Raw genomic sequence first — 20,119 nt, forward strand, 5'->3', positions numbered from 1 at the left:
GTGTAAATCCATTAGTGTAGTTTGGACCCGTATGGCTGGGATCTGTGGCAGAGATGATGGCCATGTGCCCATCCTGAGGAAGCCACTGCTCAGCCAGGCAGGTGGTAAAGCACAAGCAGCATCGCACAGGGAACAGAATATGGGTGGTCATAAGAAAAGAAAGGTGAAGAAAAATAAAGAAATACAAGCCAAAAGACACAACATGATTTTTTAGCCTCTTGTGCAAGATATGAATTTCAAGACAAATTGGCTGCCATTATGTAATTGCGAAATAAGTCCGTCACACAGCCTCTGGGTTTGTTGTTTGCATGTAACCCTCTTCGAAGCAGCAGCATGAGGCAGGCTGTTTCTTTACCAAAGACAAAGAGGCATCTTTCTATTGCTTAACCATTTTTTTCTTTTATTTTTACTATACAGTTACAGCCTCAAGCTGGGAGAAATATTCATGCTCTTCTCTCCTGTGTATATATTTTCTAAGGGCTCCACCACTCTTATGCATATGCAAAAGTGCATGCTTTGCATATTTACTTTCTTTATACAAAATATTGTGCCCGCCACATCATGTACCGCTTTCACTTCTGTGCAGATTCCCCCAAATTTATCATCTTCTCATATTTAGAATGTAATTCTCACTCAAATCACAAGCAGCCAGCTCTTCTTAATAACAGTTATTCCAGAGATAACAGCTAATTATGACATTTCAAAAAGCGTACATTAATATTTCAGTAGGCTCAACATTTTGAAATACTACTCAGAGCAACATCTTGGTCTTTTTTGCTGGTGAAACATAAGGATCCGTTCAGCAGACAGACAGTTAAAATATCCTTCAATGTACCCTTGCAAACCCTTTCTACAGTGTCTTATGTTCATCATAAGCCACAGTTTGGAAAAACCAGCTTTAATGGATCGTTTCTTAGTGTAATTAAATATATTTAACAACAGCGTGCTTCAGAGTCCTTAAATTAGTCCTTTGCCTGAAGACAATGTATTCATCCAAATCCCTCCTTAAAACATTCTTCTTCTGTAAATCCTATTAGCATTAATCTGCTAAGGCTAGGTGTGCTTTATAATTTTTCTCAGATACCTGGAAAGCTTTGAGATCTACTGCCCACTCGGTGTCTTACGGTGCCGAACATTTTTGGAGATCTAATTTAGCCTGGAAACCCTGCGGGGTCGTGTCACCTTCCCCTGGCCATCCTCAACTCAACAGCGCTGTAGGGAAAACAACAAAGTAGAAGGTTTCTGTAGGCATTAGCAAGGGTGTGGTAAGAAGGGACAAAACTGAGACTGAAACCTAACTGTGTATTAGAAATGCAACGAAGAGGAGGGATAATTCACCTCTCCTTTATCGCTCCCATGGTGCGATAAAGGAACAACAGAGAATTATATCTGAGAGTCCTTGGATGACCGATCCCATTTAAATTCAGCCTAAGCCTCTGCGGGCTGGAGTGAGGCCTGACCACGCGGCGAGGTGGAGGCAGCAGGGACCCCACATATTTTCCAGCTCTAAAAAATCACGGTCAGATTATTGTTTCAAAAGGAAGATTAACACCTCTCTGAATTGAAGTCAAACGTGTGCACGAAAAGCCTGGAAAGGAAAGGGGCTTTCTGTTCCTCCCCAAGGTGCATGCAAAGTCTTTCTTGGAAGAAAGAAGAGGCCACGTTTTCCTTTCAGGTTTATCTCACAGGCACATGAAACGCGCTTGGGGCTTCCCAAACCATCAATTAAATGGTGTGAGAATTAGTAAAAGTTAACAAGGGGAAGAGGGAGTTATTCGAGGATTTCTGAACTATTTTAGGTAGGAGCATGGAAAGATCTCCGAGTACACATTTTTTAATCATTATATTTAAAGAGTTGAAAATCTTTGTCTGAGGTTCTCCCTGCTACTTTTAGCTTGGTCAGGGAAAACAAGACAGCAGGGCTGCTGACTTTATTTCAGATTTGGAAAAGGTGGCGTGGCGTAGCCTTGCCTCCCAAGCCAGGAAACGTGCCCTGAGGAGAGACTGAACCAGAACGGCTAACGCACGATCCTCCTCTCTTTGGAGGCCGCCATGTTGGAAAGGGTTAATGGATTTGTAAGGTCTCAGAGCGGCTTCGCCCCGCAGCACTGGTTTTTACTCCGAAGTCTCCGTGTTAGTCCAGAGGGCCGACCCTTCCGCTTCCCCGCAGCCCAGGGACACACGCCCGCCGAGGGACTGCGTCCCGGGGAAGGCACCGGGGCCGGTGGGGACCGTGACTGGCCGAGGCCGGTGGCCAGCCCGGCACGTTGGCCCTTCCCACGAGAGACCCCGGCCTCTGTAACCACTCGTGGGGAAGCCCACCTTTCCCCCCGAGTGGCGGGGCGCAGGGGCGGCCCGGACCAGACACGCACCCGCGGACGGGGCTCAGTTTTGTAAGAAAAGGGCGGCTTGGGGTGGTTTCCGTGCCCGGCGCCGTCTCCTGAGGGAACGCCACCTGGGCAGGTACGTACCGAGCCCCGGTAATTAAAATTACCGCCCAACCCAGTTAATGTGCGGGGCGCCGAGGCTGAAACTTTGCCCCGGGGCGGAAGGGGAGAGGAGAGACGGGAAGAGATGGGGAGAGACGGAGAGAGGCAGAGGCCGAGGCCGGGGCCGGAGACGGGGCCGGGAACAGCCCGGCCCGACCGCCGCTGCGGGGCTGGGGCCTCGGCCGCCCCGCGCGCCCCGGCGTGACGTCACGGCCCGCGGCCAATGGGCGGCGGAGGCGCCCTGATGCCATGGCTGGAAGTTCCCGGCGGCGGCGGCTCAGTGACCCCCGCCCGCCCCGGGCCGTCGCACCGCCGGGGCCAACCGCGGCGCGCCCGCTCCCCGCCTCTTCCCCCGGCCCGGCCCGGCCCGGCCCGGCCCCGAAGTGCGCGCCCCCCGCCCCGCCATCCCGGTGTCTTTAAGCGCTCGCCAGTACTTTCCCCAGGCGCTTCCGCTGCCAGCGGGGGAGCTTTACCGGGAGTGCCGGGTCTCCCGGGGCTTGACAGGGACGCGTGGGGGGGGGTGTCAGGGCGCTCCCGCCGGGCAGGGCCCCCCTTGCCCCGCCCCCCGGTCCCGGCCCGCAGCCCCGGCGGCGCAGAGGGGAGGGAGCCGCCCGGCCCGGCCTCCCTGCGCTGGGGCGGGGGGAGCGGCGGCCCTCCCGGCGGGCGAGGGGGAGTCCGGGGAGCTCCTCCCGCGCGATCCCGGCAGCGGCAGCGGCAGGAAGGGCAGGGCGGGGGCGGGGGCTGTGCCTGTGCCGGGGGGGGCGGGCGGTTGGCGGGGGAGGGGCCGCCGCCGCCGCCGCCGCCGCCGGGCGCAGCAGGCTGAGGGGAGGCAGGGAGCGGAGCCGCCGCCGCCGCCGAGGGTCGGGGCCTCGGACGCGTCCGGCGCGGAGCGGAGGAGGAGGAAGGGGAAGGGGGGGAGCCAGCCGGCCCCTCTCGAAGGACGCCGTCCGCATCCGCCCGGGAAAGGGCAGAGGGAAGCGGAGGGGGGAGCGAGCGGGCGCCGCCGCCGAGGAGACAAAGAAGCGGAGCCCGCCTGGGCTGGGAGCCTCCCCGCCGCCGCCCGCCCCGCTCCCCGCCGGCCGGCCGGCCGGAGGTAAGCGCGGCCGCGGGCGGGCCGGGGATGGGGCCGGGGCGGGGGCCGGGGCCCGCCGTAAACTTGTGGCGGCCGCGGGGGGCGGCGGGGGGGAAGGGCCGCCGGGAGCGGGGGGAGGGGCGGGGGGTCACCTGGGCGGGGGAGGCCCCGTCGCCGCCCCGGGGGGGCCGGTACCTGCCGGGGGCGGCACGGGGGGCCGGAGGGGGGGTGGGGCGGGGAGGTGTTTGTGTGCCACGTCCAGCTGCGGGGGGGGTCGGGGGCGGCTCCTCCTCATCCTCCCGAGTTGCCGCTCGCGAGTGTGCGTGTATGTGTGTGACAGCCGCTGCCTTGTGCCACCCGCCGTCCTGCCGGGGGGCAGCGGCGGGCCGGGACACCCCCCCCCCCGCCCCGCGGAGCTCCGCGCCCGGCCCGGCGGGCGAATGGAGGCGGCGTATCCGGCGGGCGCGGGGGCAGCCGGCGGGCCCGGCGGCGGGGGAAGGCGGGCAGCGCCTCCCGGCCGGAGCGCGGCGCAACCGGAAAGTTTCCCGGGCGGGAGCGCCCCCGGTGCGGAGCGCTGGGGACCACGGGCGGTCACAGCGGGCTGCGGCCGGGGGTACGGCCCCCTGAGCCCCCTTCTCTTTCTTCTTCTTTCTTTCCATTCCCGACGTCCGACTTGCTAGAGTTGGAGCCGGGGGTTTTCACAACCGCGGTGCAGTGTGCCCCCTGCTCGATGCCAATGTAGGTAAAGGACGTAAAGCTAAAAAAAAAAAAAAAAAGCTAAAATTACACCTCCTGTACTGACTGCTCAGTGCAGCGCATCCCTGGGTGTTCTGGGAGGAAAATGACTTAAGTTTATAAGTCTTTTAATCTTGTTTTTAATTAAAAATGTGCCCGTGCTAACAGATACCCCTTGCTGGCAGGCTGGGCACCGTGGCCCACCTCAGGTAAAGTTGTCAGATTGGGATTCAGGTTTGTAATTCAGGTCTGAGCTGCGACTGGCTAATCGTGAGTGCGTCTGATTCTAGTTCCTACCTTAATATCTCCCACTGTTGCTTTTTTTACAGTGCATGTGGCCCGCTGCATGTGTTGGGGTTATTCCGTGATTCCACGTAACATTTAACTCGGAACTGTCTTGTTCTTTTGTTACTTTAAGACTTGAATGCTGACTGAACCTCGGCAAGAATTTAAAGCGTTTTTTAGCTGAACCGCGTTTCTTCTGCTTGTTGTGAAGCAACATTTGTTTCTGAGGAACATACTGCTACTGTTGTAGCAGCTCAACGTAGAAGAATTAGACTTCTCTTTCATGAAACGTGGTAGTGCCCTTTGTAAAAACAAATTTTCATGGCCTAATCACGCGTGGTTTGTATCATCGAGAGTTCGGACTGGTAACTTAATATGGAGGAATTTGAAAGGGCTCGCTGGGTAGGAGCTTATGAAGAATTTCTGTTTGAAAGTACTTGTTTTACCACTGCTTTTTGGGAATCTGAAGCAGTCAGCACCATGTAGATGATGTTAATGGTACTGTTTTCATTTTTAGGATTATAACTTCAGAAGTAAAATAATGTTGTTGCTTCTTAGAAATACTGATTTCACAACTCTGGAAATTGAAATCCTCTGTCTGACCCAAGTCAGTTTAACCAGTTAAGCAGATCACTTTGTCTTCATAATTGATTTGCTTCTTGAGGCTTTGACAGAAGATGTCACTTTCGGGAACAGTGAATAAATGTAGAGATATAAGGCACCTGTAGAAGTGCCTGATAGAAGACAGGAAGATCAAGACTGTAATTAGCAAATAATTTTATATAGGCCATGAAACAGATACAAACTCGTTAAGATGTTAGCTCTCATTGCTGTCGCTCTTGTCATTGCAACATTAGCTGTTGTATTGGCCTTTTGCTTCTACCAGATGACGTTTCGGATTGCTGTTGTGATATAATGATACACAATATCTCTTTTGCTATATTTTTCCAAAACCAGAGGCAGAGTTAGTCCTTGATTGTCCGGATGGTCCTTTTTGTTGCATCCTTGCTACTGAATATATGATAAATTAAAAACTTCAGTCTTTGCCTTGTTACTGCAGTGGAAAGGGTACTTATTATCTCCCCTTCCTCTCTTTTCTTCTATAGTTTCCTGGCTAGCTGTGTGGGAGCGTAAGGAAAGGTATTTGCTATCTTATGTGTCACCTTGCATCTTCTGTCTGCTAAAGAAGAGGGACAAGGTCAGCGGCGTCTGCTTCTTTTCCAGCCTTTGTTTTTTGTACCTTGTGTCGCTGTTGGTACGTTACTCCTCTGTGGCGCTTACGGCTTTCCTCGGTAGAAACTATAACAGTAGCAAGTCAAAAAGTGATGCCCAGATAGCTTTGTTTGCTGGTCATGGTCTTGAGCAGCAGCAAAACTATCCAGAGTATCTGTGTTTTTCATGCTCCTTAAGCATAAAAGCTGCTTCCAGACTCATGGAGACAGGTGCTGTATCAATTTACTTGCCGCAGGTTTGAAATCAAAACCAAGGCACCTTTGAGTCCGAAGCGTATGTTCTAGAAGATATTTCCTGTTTGCATCGAGGGACTGATGGTTTCTAAGCCGTGGGTATTCCCCCCCCACTCCTCCGCTCTGTGTTTTGAGGAAGGGGAATTGCTGGTGGGGAATTATTACAGATTTTTGAAGGAGTTTTTAGATAGCTGAAAATTGTCTGTGAAACCAGATGCTACTGTGTTTCGGTTAGCTTAGACCCAGAGCAAGGTGGTGAGCACTCGTCGCTGGACACCCTGCTCCCCTGAAGTAGGTCATCTGGCGTGCTGAAGAGGCAGAGAGTTGAGGCGCTCTGCAGGAAAGCTGCTTTCTACTTCTACTGAAATAATGAACTTAAAGGCAATACACTTTACCCTTGTATTTACTAGGTATACAGAAATGTTGCGGAACAATAGTTTCCACAGTGAAAGTCAAGAATCCTTATTAGTTCCTGGAGTGGAAGACCTTCAGAGAGAACTGGGATGGCGTTTGTAATGTGGGAAATAGCGTTGTTTCTTCCTCCTAAAGCATATAAGTGAGGCCTGCAGTACTCATTTAACCAGTGCACCATTGTCCAGTCTTCTGAAGAATGTGCTACATGAGATCCTGGTGACTTACACGTTTTGACAAATGACTTTCCTATTTGTTTTGCTTTGCAAATTCATGAATTTCGGCCCAGGTATCCTAAGCTCATTTCTGTTTTGGGTAGTTCCATTTATATTTTTCTTGCAGATTCAATTAGGCCCATTAGTTTCCTCACAATAACATAGTCGTCGGTGTTCTGCCCAATTAAACCATTGCTCTGTTCAGTGGGGGGTAAAGTAATTCTTTCAAGTGTTAAGTTGTTTTTTCTTGGAGTAATCTTTTTTCCCCCTCATAAGGATTCTTAATTGTTTCATAAATGCTAATGAAATGAGTAGATTGGAAGTGCATTGAAATATGAAATACATATTTTTATATTCCATTAAATATATGTGACACAACAAATGAATTTGTTTCTCACCATTAATGAAGTGAGTTCATATTTCAAAACCAGCATAAATAACTTTGTGTGCAGCGAGGTGGCCTGGCAGTGTATGTTTTTAAGCTTTAATAGAGTATTGTAAATTTTAAGAATTCAGGTGCAGAGGAATAAATCTTGATTAGAGAGTAGCAACCCGTTGCATTTTAAATTACTGTAGCTATGAACAATAACCCGATGTCAGTAAAGTTTTAGAAATACTTGTGCTGAGAAAAACATCTGTTAGAGTGGAAGCTCAGACATGCTGGTATAGCCAGTATTTGTTCAAAGTCGTAGAATCAAACTTTGTGGCTTAGAGGCTTTTTTCCTCTGTAGGTTTGTTGTGCTGGTTTTGGTCCTGATCTCATTAACAAGTATTAATATGGTGACATGTAACTAAGATTGATTATTCTGTGAAGCAGACAGTGGCGTGAACAGTCCGGGACTCTTGGTAGATACCTGAATTCTCAAAAATGTTGCTTCTTACAAACACGACAAAATACAGATGCAAAATAAAATGAAGTACAGGTGTGTTTTTAATCTAGGCTGAAGAAACCTGGTCCAATTTTCCTCAACTCATCTAAGTTACTGTCTGCAGAGTACACACAACCCTAGAAATAGATGTGAGAACAGGTAGTGAGATATACCGCAGATGGAGTATAGCTGAAACTTTATTAGACAAAACCTGGCATATTTAGTATGTGGAAGTGGTGTGGATAGTGTTCGCTGTGCCAGGGCTGGACTGTTTAGCTGGAATGGGTCAATAACCAAAAATAAATGAGCAGGCCTTCAGATTATTACTTCTTTGGTAGAAAGGCAGACTTTAGCCTTCTGAACCATTTAAAGTTTCTGAGTTCTAGAAATGATCAGAGTATTTGTGAGGGCCTTAATAAGGAGAAGTGACAGGGGCGTGAAAGAGGATACCGAAGTTTAGCGAGAGGCTAGAGGCTGTGGACGCTCTTCCTGACGCAGGTGAACTGGGTCACGTCCTCTTACGGTGTGAGAAACTGCTTTTAGCTGAGTACCGTCTCTCGGCTGTCTTTCCCTACAGGTTACACTGGATCCAGCTCCATGCAAATACGGAGGAGCCGTCAGACCCTGCAGGAGAATGGGAGGAGGGTGGTTAGCAAAAGCAGGTGCTTGCTGCTCATGCTGGGGTGAGATTCTGGGTTCTGCTAGCAGTGCAGCATTTTAAAAAAATTATGCTTTTTATTTTTAAGAAAATAAAGTAAGCTGTTTAAAATTTCTCTTCTGATTTAACTATACCATCCTTATTTATATTACTTTTTAAAAGTCATTAAACACTGTTTTAGAACCTTTCCTTCAAAATGACAATAGATTCCTGCAAGGTGGGAAGGTTTAGAAAGGAATGGTGGTGTTCATTAAGCATACAAACTATAAATTAAATATATTGGGTATTTTCTAACTCGTCCTTCTTGTCAAATTTAAGTTGGCTGAAACAATACTTTTTGTATACCAATTAAGTTTTTAGTTAACTATATAGTAAAATAAAGCAGTTCATGAGTAGTCCCTTCACAGGTTTAGGAGAGAAGAGGAACACTAAATCCTGTTAAAACTTACTCTACATATGGAGAGTTAAATTGGTGTATTACTCTGAATTTCTTTAGGGCATTCTGAACTAATAAAACATTTCAAGGAACAGCAATAAATTAAGCCTTCTGTTTAGCAAGCCCTGGCACTGATACCGGAGGAGAGGAGTCCCAAGCATCGATCAGACTGACCTCTGGGTTTTAATGCAATAGGAACACCCTCAGCATAGCATGGCTGCAAGGTTTTTCCTTCCTGTTCTTACAGTAGCAGTGTATTCATCACACTTGTTTTCTCCCACGTCCGTTGTGTGTCGGACTTGGCTCCCAGTGGCATCCTGGGCTACCGCTGTTCCAAGGGAGTTGACTTCTTAGTTGACATCCTAATGATGTTTTGGATGACGACAAGGAAAGTATTTTTCAACTCTTTAATGCAGAAGGAGAGATAGGTGACTGTATGATATGTGTTCGGGCTGAATTTTGATAGCTGTCATGACAACAAATCACACGTTCATTTCCCTGAATGGATGGTGTCCCTCCAGACACACACAGAGTGTTATCAAATTTGACAGATCTTGAATGATGACATGTCAAGGATTCTGGATTCCACCACAGGAGACTTGGGCTGCTGCAAATGCACGCAGGCACCTGGCTTAGCAAAATTCACTGTAGGCTTTTTCTTGGTTTTGAGTTCAGGTGGAAAAACAAGTGCCCTTCGGGTTTCTGTTTTGTTTTAAATAGATTTAGTGTTTGTTGAAAAATTAATTGGTAACTTTACATTGAAAGTTTGTTTGCTAGATTAGCAGCAGGGAAAAAAAAAGGTAGTTGGACTTCACCCAGTCACTTTAAACATGTTTATGTTTCAAATGCTTTCAGTGTTTTTAGTAAGAACTTCAACAAAACCAGAAGGACAGGTTTTGAGTATTTTTTAGGTCAGAAATGGGCACTTATTTCACTGATTTTTCATTTTGGGTTAGTGCTACCAGTCAGTGATGATACAAACACGCCATGTTAGTTCTGCTGTGGAGAGGAGGGACGGGAGCTGACACCTGTATAGATGGGCTGCGAACAGGGGCAGTGGCACAGATGGTTTGTTTGGCTTATTTTTAGCCTTGGCTGTTGTTTATTTGTAAAGTTGCAGTGTCAGTTGGACAGCTGTTTCTGGTTTAAACAGACTGCAGAAGTCTTGTAAAGTTGAATAAAAACCTGTAAATACTGATTTTTTGTGTGTTTTGTATGGGAACGTTATGCTGGGTTACGGTCCTTCAGTATCTAGCACTCTGGTAACTCTGACTCAGATGATCTGCAAACAGCAGTTTTAAGTGAGTGGCGCTGTATTTATTTATTTTTGAGATGTGAATTATTTTTGTTAGCAATACTGACTGGTTATACCTGTAACATAAGTGAATTAAAAATTGGTACCATTTAGCTGCTGGAGAAAAGGTACCATGTTTGTATCTTTAATTAGTTCTTCCTACCAGAGCTCCTTGAAATCCTGTGGATGTAGCAACTTTGGAAATGTGAGTTAAGACATAGTGTTTTTCCCAGCGAGTATTGAAATTTTGTAAAAGTCCCTGCTATTTTGGCAGCTTTGTGGTTTTAATTAAGAATGTTTTTGTTCCAGTCGTAAAAGAAATTGGCTATGGTGTATCTTGCTTAAATGTGTTTTCCTTTAATCATTGCATGTTGAATACAAAAATATATAGGTGGCATTTATAGGTATAAAGATGTATATTTATGTATATTTTTACATCAAAAAAGAGTCTAAGCCATTTAGAGTATTAACATAGAGCTTCACCTTTTCTGTCTTTCAGAAAAAAGATTAAAAGAAAAATTGATGATCATTCTCCTTCCTTTACATTTTCGGGTCTGTAGGCAGTCTTTCTGCTAGTGCTGCAGGGGTAAAATAGAAATAATTATATTGTGGACTATTCATAAATGGAATTCAAAACAGTGTGAATTTAATTCAAATAGGGAAAGAAATTAATGCCAATATCCCAAATAATTAATGCTATAATAAAGGATCTGCCTTCCACTTGACACTGAATGACTTACGTTCCATTACATCAATAGACTTAAATCATTTTGAGCATTCAATATTAAAATTCTAGTTCATGAATATTAGAAATTTAATCAGATACCTCGGTAAGGACTGTGTGGATTGTATTGGGTTTAAACATGGGTAATAATAAAGCTTGTGTTTAGCACAAGTATCAAAATATGACACATCATTTTTATGAGCTCTGAGGCTCTTAAGGGATGCATGGGGAATCGTAATGAACTGAAATGTTATGGACCTCCTATGACAGAAAACTATTAACGTCTGTGTAATGTTATTGCGGCAATGTGTGTCTTCTGCTGTTAGTCCTGTCTTATACTACTAATGGTTGTGTTCCTTTAGGATCTTTTCTGGTTTTGCTGATGGGAGAGCCTGGATGTTTATTTTCAGATATTCCTTTCACCTTTCTGGAACATTGGGAAGATGTAACATCTTGGCCTTGCCAAAATGTTTGTTCTTTCTTTTATTTCCCAACTATTCCCACTGTGGCCCTGTGAAAATGCAAGCATGTCCTTAATACCTCTAGTCGTCCTATTGGAATGAATGTCTCTTATTTACAGAACATGAAGCTGAGCCATAAGTATGTCTTCTTCAAGACAAGAACCACAGTTACATTGCAGGTCAACTCTTTTAGTTATACATTCTTTAACTTGTCATGACATGTATGTTAAATTACATGTTGAACTTCTGCCTGCAGTGTCACATAGCCAGCTTATTTTTACAGACAGACTTTACACCTATGCATTGTGTATTACATTACTCTATCAGCAGTCCCATAAAGTCAGTGGGACTGCTAGTAGTTTAGTGTTGTTTAATGAATGATAATACTGAGGTGTTAAAGAACAGGAGTGGATCAGGCAGTGCTTGATATAATGCCTGCTTAAGTTGATGGAAAAAGGAAGCTAGTTCCTCATGGGGAAAACAAGGAATGATTTGGTTTGGTGTTTAATTTTAAAATATGGAAACCTAGAATTTAAAACAGAAGAACAGACTGTATGAAAGCAGAAAAAAGGAAAAACTAAAATGCGATGCAAGAAAAGCCCTGAAATGCGTTGAGGGTTATAATGTCTGTTTTGGAGGAGTCGAGATTTGAAGATAAGTATATTAATTCAGATCATTGAAATAAACAATTTTTAAAACTCTTCCCCCCCATGTTTTAACTATAATACATTGTTTGATGATGCAACTAGACTTAGTTTCAGTATTCTATGATAAAATTCTTTTCAGTTTGTCCTTGTGATTTATCTGTTCTGTTCTTTGATTATTTTTTTTTTCCTTCTTCTTTCCAGATGCATAATTTTAGTGGTTAAGTAGTTGGTCATTTGGATTCCTTTGAGATAATATAAGTGACATACTTGTGGTTAAAAGAAGATACCATACATAACTGCAATCTGAATTAATGGACATTGCCTTACTCTTCTGCAGCAATGGCATACATACCATTACTAAGTGTACACAGCATTAGAAGCAGCCTGGTATTCAGTAGATTATACTGTGCTTGCCAAGCAGATAGTAAAATTTTAAATGTTTCATTCTTCAAAGATAGCAATCCTGAGTCTGATGTCAGTGAATCATGATTGCAGGTGAGTCAAGGTGGAGTTACACTAGAGAGAAGATAATTTTTCTGGTGGTTGAGGTAGAGCACCTGTTGCTGTATTATCAAGTCACTTTAGTTACAGAAAACCCTAGGAGGAGTCTATATATACATATCGATCAGCAAGATAATCATCAACTAACCTATGATCGTAAAGCCTTTTACTTGTTGATTGTGTAGAGAACAGCTTGGCATTGCTAATTCCAGGTGCATTTGGCAGTTTAGAAATTGTTTTTCAATGCATGAACCGAATGTGTTTGGCAAAGGAGCTGGTAAGGATGAGCAGTGAGGGAAGGGCTGCATGTCCCCCAGGTCTCCTGCGTTCCGCAGCCGCGTGGGGAGGTGTTGGTAAAAGTGCAGGGCAGGGCTCATAAAGTGCGAGCAGCTCAAAACCCAAGAAAACGAAATGTGGTATCAAACAGCTTCAATCACATCCACCCCTTGGCTCTCATCCCAGCCAGGTGGGGGGAAAAAAACCCCAGGTGTTGCCTTTCAAGCCGCAACCCTTGGGCAGCCCGTGCTGTGTCTGCCCGGGCAGCGATGGCAGCCGAGAGCTGAGACCTCCCTCTGCCGCCCCGCTGGTCGCTCTGCCTGCTGCCGCCGGCCTGGCTGGCACCGGCCCTTGGCTCTCGCTTCTGCCCCCTTTTCCTGAGACCAGCTTTTCGAACGTAAGAGATGTGCCCAGCTCGGAAGACGCCACACCTGGTGTTAAGCAGCCGGATTTCCATGGGTTGTTTAAATTGCCGACACTGTCCTTCTAAAATTGTGGTGCCTAATAGGTGTAAGAAAACCCCAACAAGCCTAACCCCAAAAAAACCCAGCAACAATCAAAACCCCAAACCCAACAAGAATACTTGCACCTGGTGTCAATATAATTCATAGTTTCAGTGGTTGTGTAGATGCACCTTTAGATTTTCTTAGGAAAATACCATTTTATTTTACAAAGTTTGTAAAGATTTGATCTTCATTCTAGAAAAACTTTTAGTTGGCGCATGCCTTGATTGTTGTGTTATCTAAACAGATGGTGATCGCTTCTGCTTTATGGCTTTGTTAGTCTTTTCCCTCCTCCTTTTCCATTTTGTAGTGTTTTGTACATAGTTAGGATTGGGAATAGCCTTGATTGTGAGTGGATATGTTTTTGGGTTGTCTGTAATCCATTCATATGGCAGAAATATTTCCGCAATTAAAAAAAATAATTAGATAAAACTAAAAATAAAAAAACCCTGTATCCTGTCTAGCATGATTACACTCATTTGGGAATAAAATGAGCAAGATTTGACTGAAACATTGCAGTTAAGTGATGTTCAAAAATACAGTTGATGAGGTTTCTGAAATGAGGACAGATTATCCACACTTTTGAACGCTCGCATACAACATTTCTGTATAATTGTTTTAAAGTTTCTTCTTCCATGAATGTGTTCTGGCATTGCATTAGAGTATTGGGGTGGGCTCCCACATGTTTCAGTCAATAAATGTCTTTCACTAAATAAAAAGAAGCATTTTCCCATTGAGAAAAGTTGTGAATGTTTTGCGTTGTTTTTGTATCGTTTTCAGTGCAATTGTCTTGAAATATTGTAAATTTATGGAAGGCTAAAATTAATGCCGTGGTGTGTAACCATCCTGTGGAGGAGTCTGTATGTTCCTGTAGCTGCTGTGTGAGAGTGATCATCATACGTTGTCTTGAATCACACAGCCCCTTGCTCTAATCCCTCTTTTAAAGCATCCGAATCTGCCTTCTTCACCCCATCTCCCTTCTGCTCCCTTTGCAGTACTGGGGAGCACTGGTCATTGCCTTAGAAATATACCTCTTCTGATTAATTCACTTTTTCCAAGCGACTTAGAGGCTGTCAGGTAGCTGAATGGCATCCAGCTGCTGTGTTATGAAGCCCCTTGTCTAACGGTCTGCTGTTAAAAAAGTTGCTGTGGAGGCTATTACTCCTGTATTCTTCATACCAAAGGAGTCCTTCCATTAAATTAACAGCTGTGAATAGGATTTGGATGAAGATATTTTTCTTCTTGTTTTGTTGGCTCACTATTCTAAGCATGTAGTTGCACACCAGTCATAGAAATGAGGTTGTCTGCTTGCTTTATCTGCTCAGGCTGGGAGTAAGTATGCGGTGCCTTATGGGTTATTCTGTTGAATATTGTGTTTTGATTTCCTACCTACATATGTATATGCCTGCAACCTGGTATTTAGGAATGATTTGTTAAATCTGAACTGAATTTATGAATATCACTGTGGTCCAAATTGAAGCAGGATTTACCCATGTGTACTGGCTTTGGACTAAAATGAATTGTATAAAAAATAACACCGTACTTTCCTTCCCTATGCAGCATCCTCCTCCTGCTTGTCCACTCTTTATCATTGCAGAGGGAGAGCTACTGTAGTGAGAAATGTGAAATGAGGTCCAGCGCTGGATCTCAGTGCGACAGGGAGTTGGGGGAACAGCAGAAGCAACCTTACGTAGGTTTTTCTGTTTTCCAGTAGCTGGATAGTCTCTTTGTAGTAATATTTCTCCAGAATGTTGCTGTTATGAAAAAAATCTCTTTCCTTTATGGAAATGTAGCCTGGGGTTTTCGGCTTGTAGATGTGCTGTAATATACTTTGTGAGAGTTGCTGATTCTGAGGCTTTTATATGCAACACCAATCTGAAACTTAAATTTCTAAGGGTACGTAAAGGAAAGTGAGTTGGAGAATAGAAATCCTGAGTTAAGGGAGAGTTAGACAAGGGATGCATGATTTACAGTTAGTAGCATTAAATGTGTATATAGCTTTTTTTTTAAAAAAAAGTTTCATTTGGGCATACTTCTAAGATTGTTTTTAAAAGTTGATTTTTTATGCCTACCAGCTTTCGCTGTAAAGTGGACATAATGCAGGTTGCTGAGTCATTGACCCTTGTAATCAACAATTTATATATCTTCAGCTTGTTTAGCTTCATACCAAGAAGCAGTAGGAAAGTGATTTTTATATAAAATCGCAGGGTGAATAAACTTGTTCACGAAGGAAGGGCTTTAATTTTTCTCTGCTACGTCTAATTTTTTATCATTATGTGTGGACTTACAGAATGTGCTCAGCTGAGATTGATCACTGGTGTGTGAAATGACCAAATTATAACAATGGAGAGTTTTCTGAGGTGGGTAATATATTTTCATATGTAGCTTCCAGCAATGAGTTTAATACACTGAAGGCCACATTTTCAGTGCTTCTGTTACTGAAATGTAGTGCTCTGATCGTTTTTCTGCTGAACTTCAATTTAGAGCTTCATCTGGAAAACATCCAAGGAAAAAAGCATCAAAGCAAAATAATAAGAATTGTCTCGGAATGCAGGAAGATCTTTTAAGTATAAAATTAAAATATACAGCGAGAGCTTGAAAAAGTGCATAGAACACCTTAAAGGCTAAATCTGTAAGTAAGAAAGGAAAATAGCTTTACAGGCACGTACCTTGATGTTGTAATAGTTTGCTAACCTTGGGTGCAGGAAGTAAACTTTTACATTCTTGCCGTTTATAGCTTCATTTCCCATCTTGAATCTTTTGGCTTTGCTTCAGCTAAAGGATTGTTACCATTTTAATGATAGATCCCCAAGGACTATATTACTACCTGCAGAGCTCTGCTTTGGTCCTGTCCTCCAGTTCAAAGCCACCAAGTGAACTCTTCCAAATATTTAATCAACTGAGTTATGATACTCAAGCCACTTATGAATATGTTTAGTTAACTTTTCTGAGTCTTAGATTTGGGACTTTGGCAAGAAAAGCCAAAGTGAAGAAGCCAAATGTGAAGAAGAAAACTGTGATTAAAAGAAGTGTATGCATAGTTGAGAATCAGTTCTGTCTCTTTAGCATTTTAGTTGTGACAACGTGAGAACTGCTATTGTAGGTACTTTTGTCTGTCTAGGATGGTTTGTGGCCAGTGTAGTAATAGCTGTGGGAGGATGGTAGAGTGGGTGCAACTTCAATAGCTGATGACTTTTCTGTTTTGTACACATACAATTAAGAATATGGTAAAAGTTGAATTTCAAGCTGATGGCCAATATATTTTATTGTAAGAATAATTAAAGAAGAAATTTCTTCTGTATTATGCAGGAACACCTCCATATATCACGCTGAAGTCATTCTCTTGTTTAGGCTTCCCATGTGGGATTTTCCTTTCTTTGCAGCAGGTCCAGACCTGTCAAACACAGACCTGGGTTCTTCTTGAATTGTCCTGGCACCATCAGCAGGTGGTTTCCATGCAACCTGCAAAACATGTAGAAAGTTCTGTAAAGCGCAGATTTTTTAGGGGTTGTGTTTGTTTTTATTGTTCTTTGCAATGAATTTTAAAATGTTCAGGAAATTTAGCATATTTTATTTGTCTGCCAGGCACAACAAAATTTTGCTGTAGCATGTGAAAGCAGCTTTTCATCCCACCCACAAGCTCGGTATACCTAAAAGGCCCAGGTATTGGCTGGGGGCAGGGAGAGATCTGCTCATTAATCTAAATCTTAGCAGGCATGGGGATTTTCTTCACCTTTTTTATTACAGAGGACTCTTCTGCTTGCTTTAGTTTCTACATTGTCTTTCCAGCTCAGCCCACACATTTTTCTTGCTTTTCTAGGAATAGCTTCCTTAGATGGCAACACCAGTGGCTGGCAGCTCTGTGCTTGTTACGCCTGGGGAAAAAGCCCTGGCTTTCTCAAAGCCCACTGCCTCTAGCAGCAGCGAGCAGATATGCTGTCATCTTTAGCAGATGTGAGTGGCAGATACGTGGTAGTCTTGTCTCTGGATGGCTGAAACATTCTTCAGCTGGAGCAGCTGAATGGATCCTGGTCTTGGATGAACATGACTGATTAGTATAGTGGAGCAATGTCTGTGCTGTGTTAAATATCCCAGTTGATGCTGCCATAAGTTGTTTTAGCTGCTTGCAAGTATTCTCTCTGCGTTAGGGTGGAAATGCTCTTGATTTTCTTCCTTATACACAGAAACCTTGCAGTAGGTCTGGATTAGACTCTAATTACAGAATCACCTGTACTTCCTTGCTGTCTTTCCAGTCATCTCCCCATTCTGGATACATAGTATACATACACTGTCTCCAAAACAAGTTTTGCTATGGAACATGCACACAGGAAGGTCTTCAGAGACTCTAGGATCCACCCCTCTGGAGTAGGATTTTTTTCTTGATTTCTGTGTGTGTTTCAAAAAAAAGTACCACCCTCAAAGCAGTTCTTGTCAACAGAGTTATTACTTGCTGTTAATTTTCATCCTTGGGGTAAAAAGATGTGTGCTAAGATAACTTAGTTTCAAGAGGCAACATGAGGAGAAAAGAGAGGAAGGTAAAACTGAGCGTGCCAGCAAAAAGCTGAATGATTCTCCGTTTCTCTGTATCTGTGTTGGAAAATACCATGATCTGTGATTCCAGTCTTGAAAGTAAAAAAAACAAGGAGGAAAGTCATTCCGGTCATGTAGTGTCATTTGATTGCTGCTTGCTAATCTGCATTTTCTTTCTTAGAAAAAGAAAAAGGATGATTTCATCACAGATTCCAAGTAGTGGAAAGTAGACATCCCTGGAAAGTAGAAATTGTAGTAGAAGGATGAATTAGTTGCTTTCTACCTAGAGCACAGGGCTTGCTCATTTTGGCAACAGCAAGATGTTCAGCTCAGCTCCGCCAATTTTTTTTTAAATCTCACTCTAATTTGCTGAGTTTGGAGACTGTGTGATTATTTCAGCCAGCAGGAAGGCCTCATTTCTTTTTCAGGTTTAAAAAAACCCCTCTGTTTGCTAATTGTTCTGTTATTTTTTTGAATGTTACTTCATAATGTGCACCATTAAATTTTGTATGCAGGAATGGGAAGAATTAATTATTTCTTCTTCAGTTGGTTCACACTGAAATAGCCATAAAACTCTTGATCCTGATTCTCCACTGTTTTGCAGCTTGTAAATCACTTACTTTGTGCTCCAAGTACAGTGTGTTTGTATAATACTAGTATTGATGTTGATGTATTATTTCTACTTAAGGCAAGTGTAAATAACTTTACAGAGTTGCAAAACAGTAGGGAAATAAGCCTCCAAAAGCTAAGGCATCAGATTTATTTTCTGAGGCAAATGAAGAGGTTCTTTGAAGCCTGATCAAAGCCCAGGCTCACCAGTTGTGCGTAGTATAAAGTTGGTGGCATTTGAGCAGAATCTGTTGGCTTCGGGAGGCTTGGTTTGGTTTTTTTTTTTATTGGGGCTTTATATCTCTGGAACCCATATTCAACATATTTCTGGAAATGACAAATGCACTGCCATATGGCACACCAGATTTCAAGCCACTCCGAGGTGCATGTGTGAGTTTTAGAGTGCCTGGAAGAAATGAATGAAAACCACATTCTCAATTTTATCTATTGCCGAGCTCTGTAGGCAGAGGAGGGGGGCGGCTTTGAAGTAAATTCTGCTGGAGGGATTGCATGCTTATTTCTGAGCCGCTGTCCTAATGTAGCAAGGTGTAGACATAATTTATGTTTCAAAATACGCACTAATTTCAGCAGGACTGTCAGTTTACATGCTGCTGTGTTTGTTCTGGGAGATGCTAAGAAGTACTGAGCATCCTTTGGCTACTGGCAACTGTTGCCGTTTTCAGTTCTTTCATTTCCAACCCTTTTTGGGCCTAAACCTCTCTTTCAGGCTTTAATGCCTGAACTTAATTCTTACATATTGTTGAACTGTTATTTTTATATATGCTGTGTCTCCTTAAAAGGTTCTGCATTGATTGTGCTTCCTGAGTAGATTTCTTAAGCTTTTGTTGGTTAGTAAAAGCTGAGGAAGCATTACTGGAGATATTCGTACCAGGGTTATTTTTAATCCTGGAGACTCTATAAAAACTTTTTAAATGCAGAGAAGATGTTTGGGGAATTTGTGTCAGGTTTTGGTTAGAAAAAACATCTCCTCCATGCGAAGGGCGAACTAATAAGGTAGTTCCTTATTAAGGTTGGTTGTGTTCATGTAAACTTACACAAATTCTGTGAATTTGCTTCAGAATCAAAGACAACGAATTTTGAAATTTTCTTTATGTAGAAAGAGGGGGGGAAAACCTTACTTGTGAGATGATAATTTGAATGATTAATATTTTGCCACAGTAGTTGCTTAGCTGGTAGAATTTATTAAAATTAATTCTGTCTTCCTGTAGCAGTAAGAGAGATTTCACAGGGGAAATCATGTTAGTCTACTAAATCCTTTCCCCAAATTTTTCTTTTTAAAAGTGTTGTACCTTGATACAGTAATTGTTCATAACCGCTTCCAACCCACAGCCCTTATGCTCTTTGGTTTGTATGAAACCCCAAGGCTTTTGATAAGGTTGTGAGTTTCCTCCATGTTAGATCATCTCCATGGTTCAGTTCAGCTTGCCGTGTGCCAGTTAATTGCTGTTTCTGACCTTGAATGAAAGTGCGTTGTGCGCTCCGGTTGCAATAAAAATGTGACGGCGAAGGGATGGTATTCAGTGATGTAAAGCAGCAGTTTTACATGTGTTTATAATTACTAACAATTCTGATGTTCTTAGTCACACAGCCTTCTGGTGGAAAAATGTTTTCCTTCCTCCTGGAAAATACCGATTCATTAGGCCTCCGTTAATTAATAAATCAGTTTGACGAGGACGGATCTTCTGGGGAGAGTCAAGAAGCTGCGGTTCTCGCCGGCGGCGGGCGGGAGGGCCAGGAGCTGCTCCTGGGATCTGGGTGCGCGCGTTCCTGCTGGGGGCCACGGGGCAGCTCTGCCCGGTTAGAGCTCCTGGGCAGGAGCTTGAATGGCGAGTTCCTGAGGCTGAGAGCCTCTTCTGCTGTGGGGGGCAATGGGTAACTGGCTGAAAATTCAGGGAGATTTCTAGGAGGGGGAGACTA

General features: G+C 43.9%; 1 protein-coding gene across 1 annotated transcript in view; it reads left to right on the forward strand.

Moving 5' to 3' along the window:
• The first annotated feature begins 3,263 nt into the window (after positions 1-3,263).
• The window catches only part of NCK2 (NCK adaptor protein 2), a 90,398-nt gene continuing 73,542 nt past the window's right edge, over positions 3,264-20,119 (forward strand). Inside the window, exon 1 of the mRNA XM_075524779.1 lies at positions 3,264-3,582. The gene's annotated coding sequence lies outside the window, so the exon portion shown is untranslated. The remainder of the gene's footprint in view (positions 3,583-20,119) is intronic.

The sequence above is a fragment of the Mycteria americana genome, chromosome 1 (assembly GCF_035582795.1).
Source record: "Mycteria americana isolate JAX WOST 10 ecotype Jacksonville Zoo and Gardens chromosome 1, USCA_MyAme_1.0, whole genome shotgun sequence".
In the NCBI taxonomy this organism is placed as follows: domain Eukaryota; kingdom Metazoa; phylum Chordata; class Aves; order Ciconiiformes; family Ciconiidae; genus Mycteria; species Mycteria americana.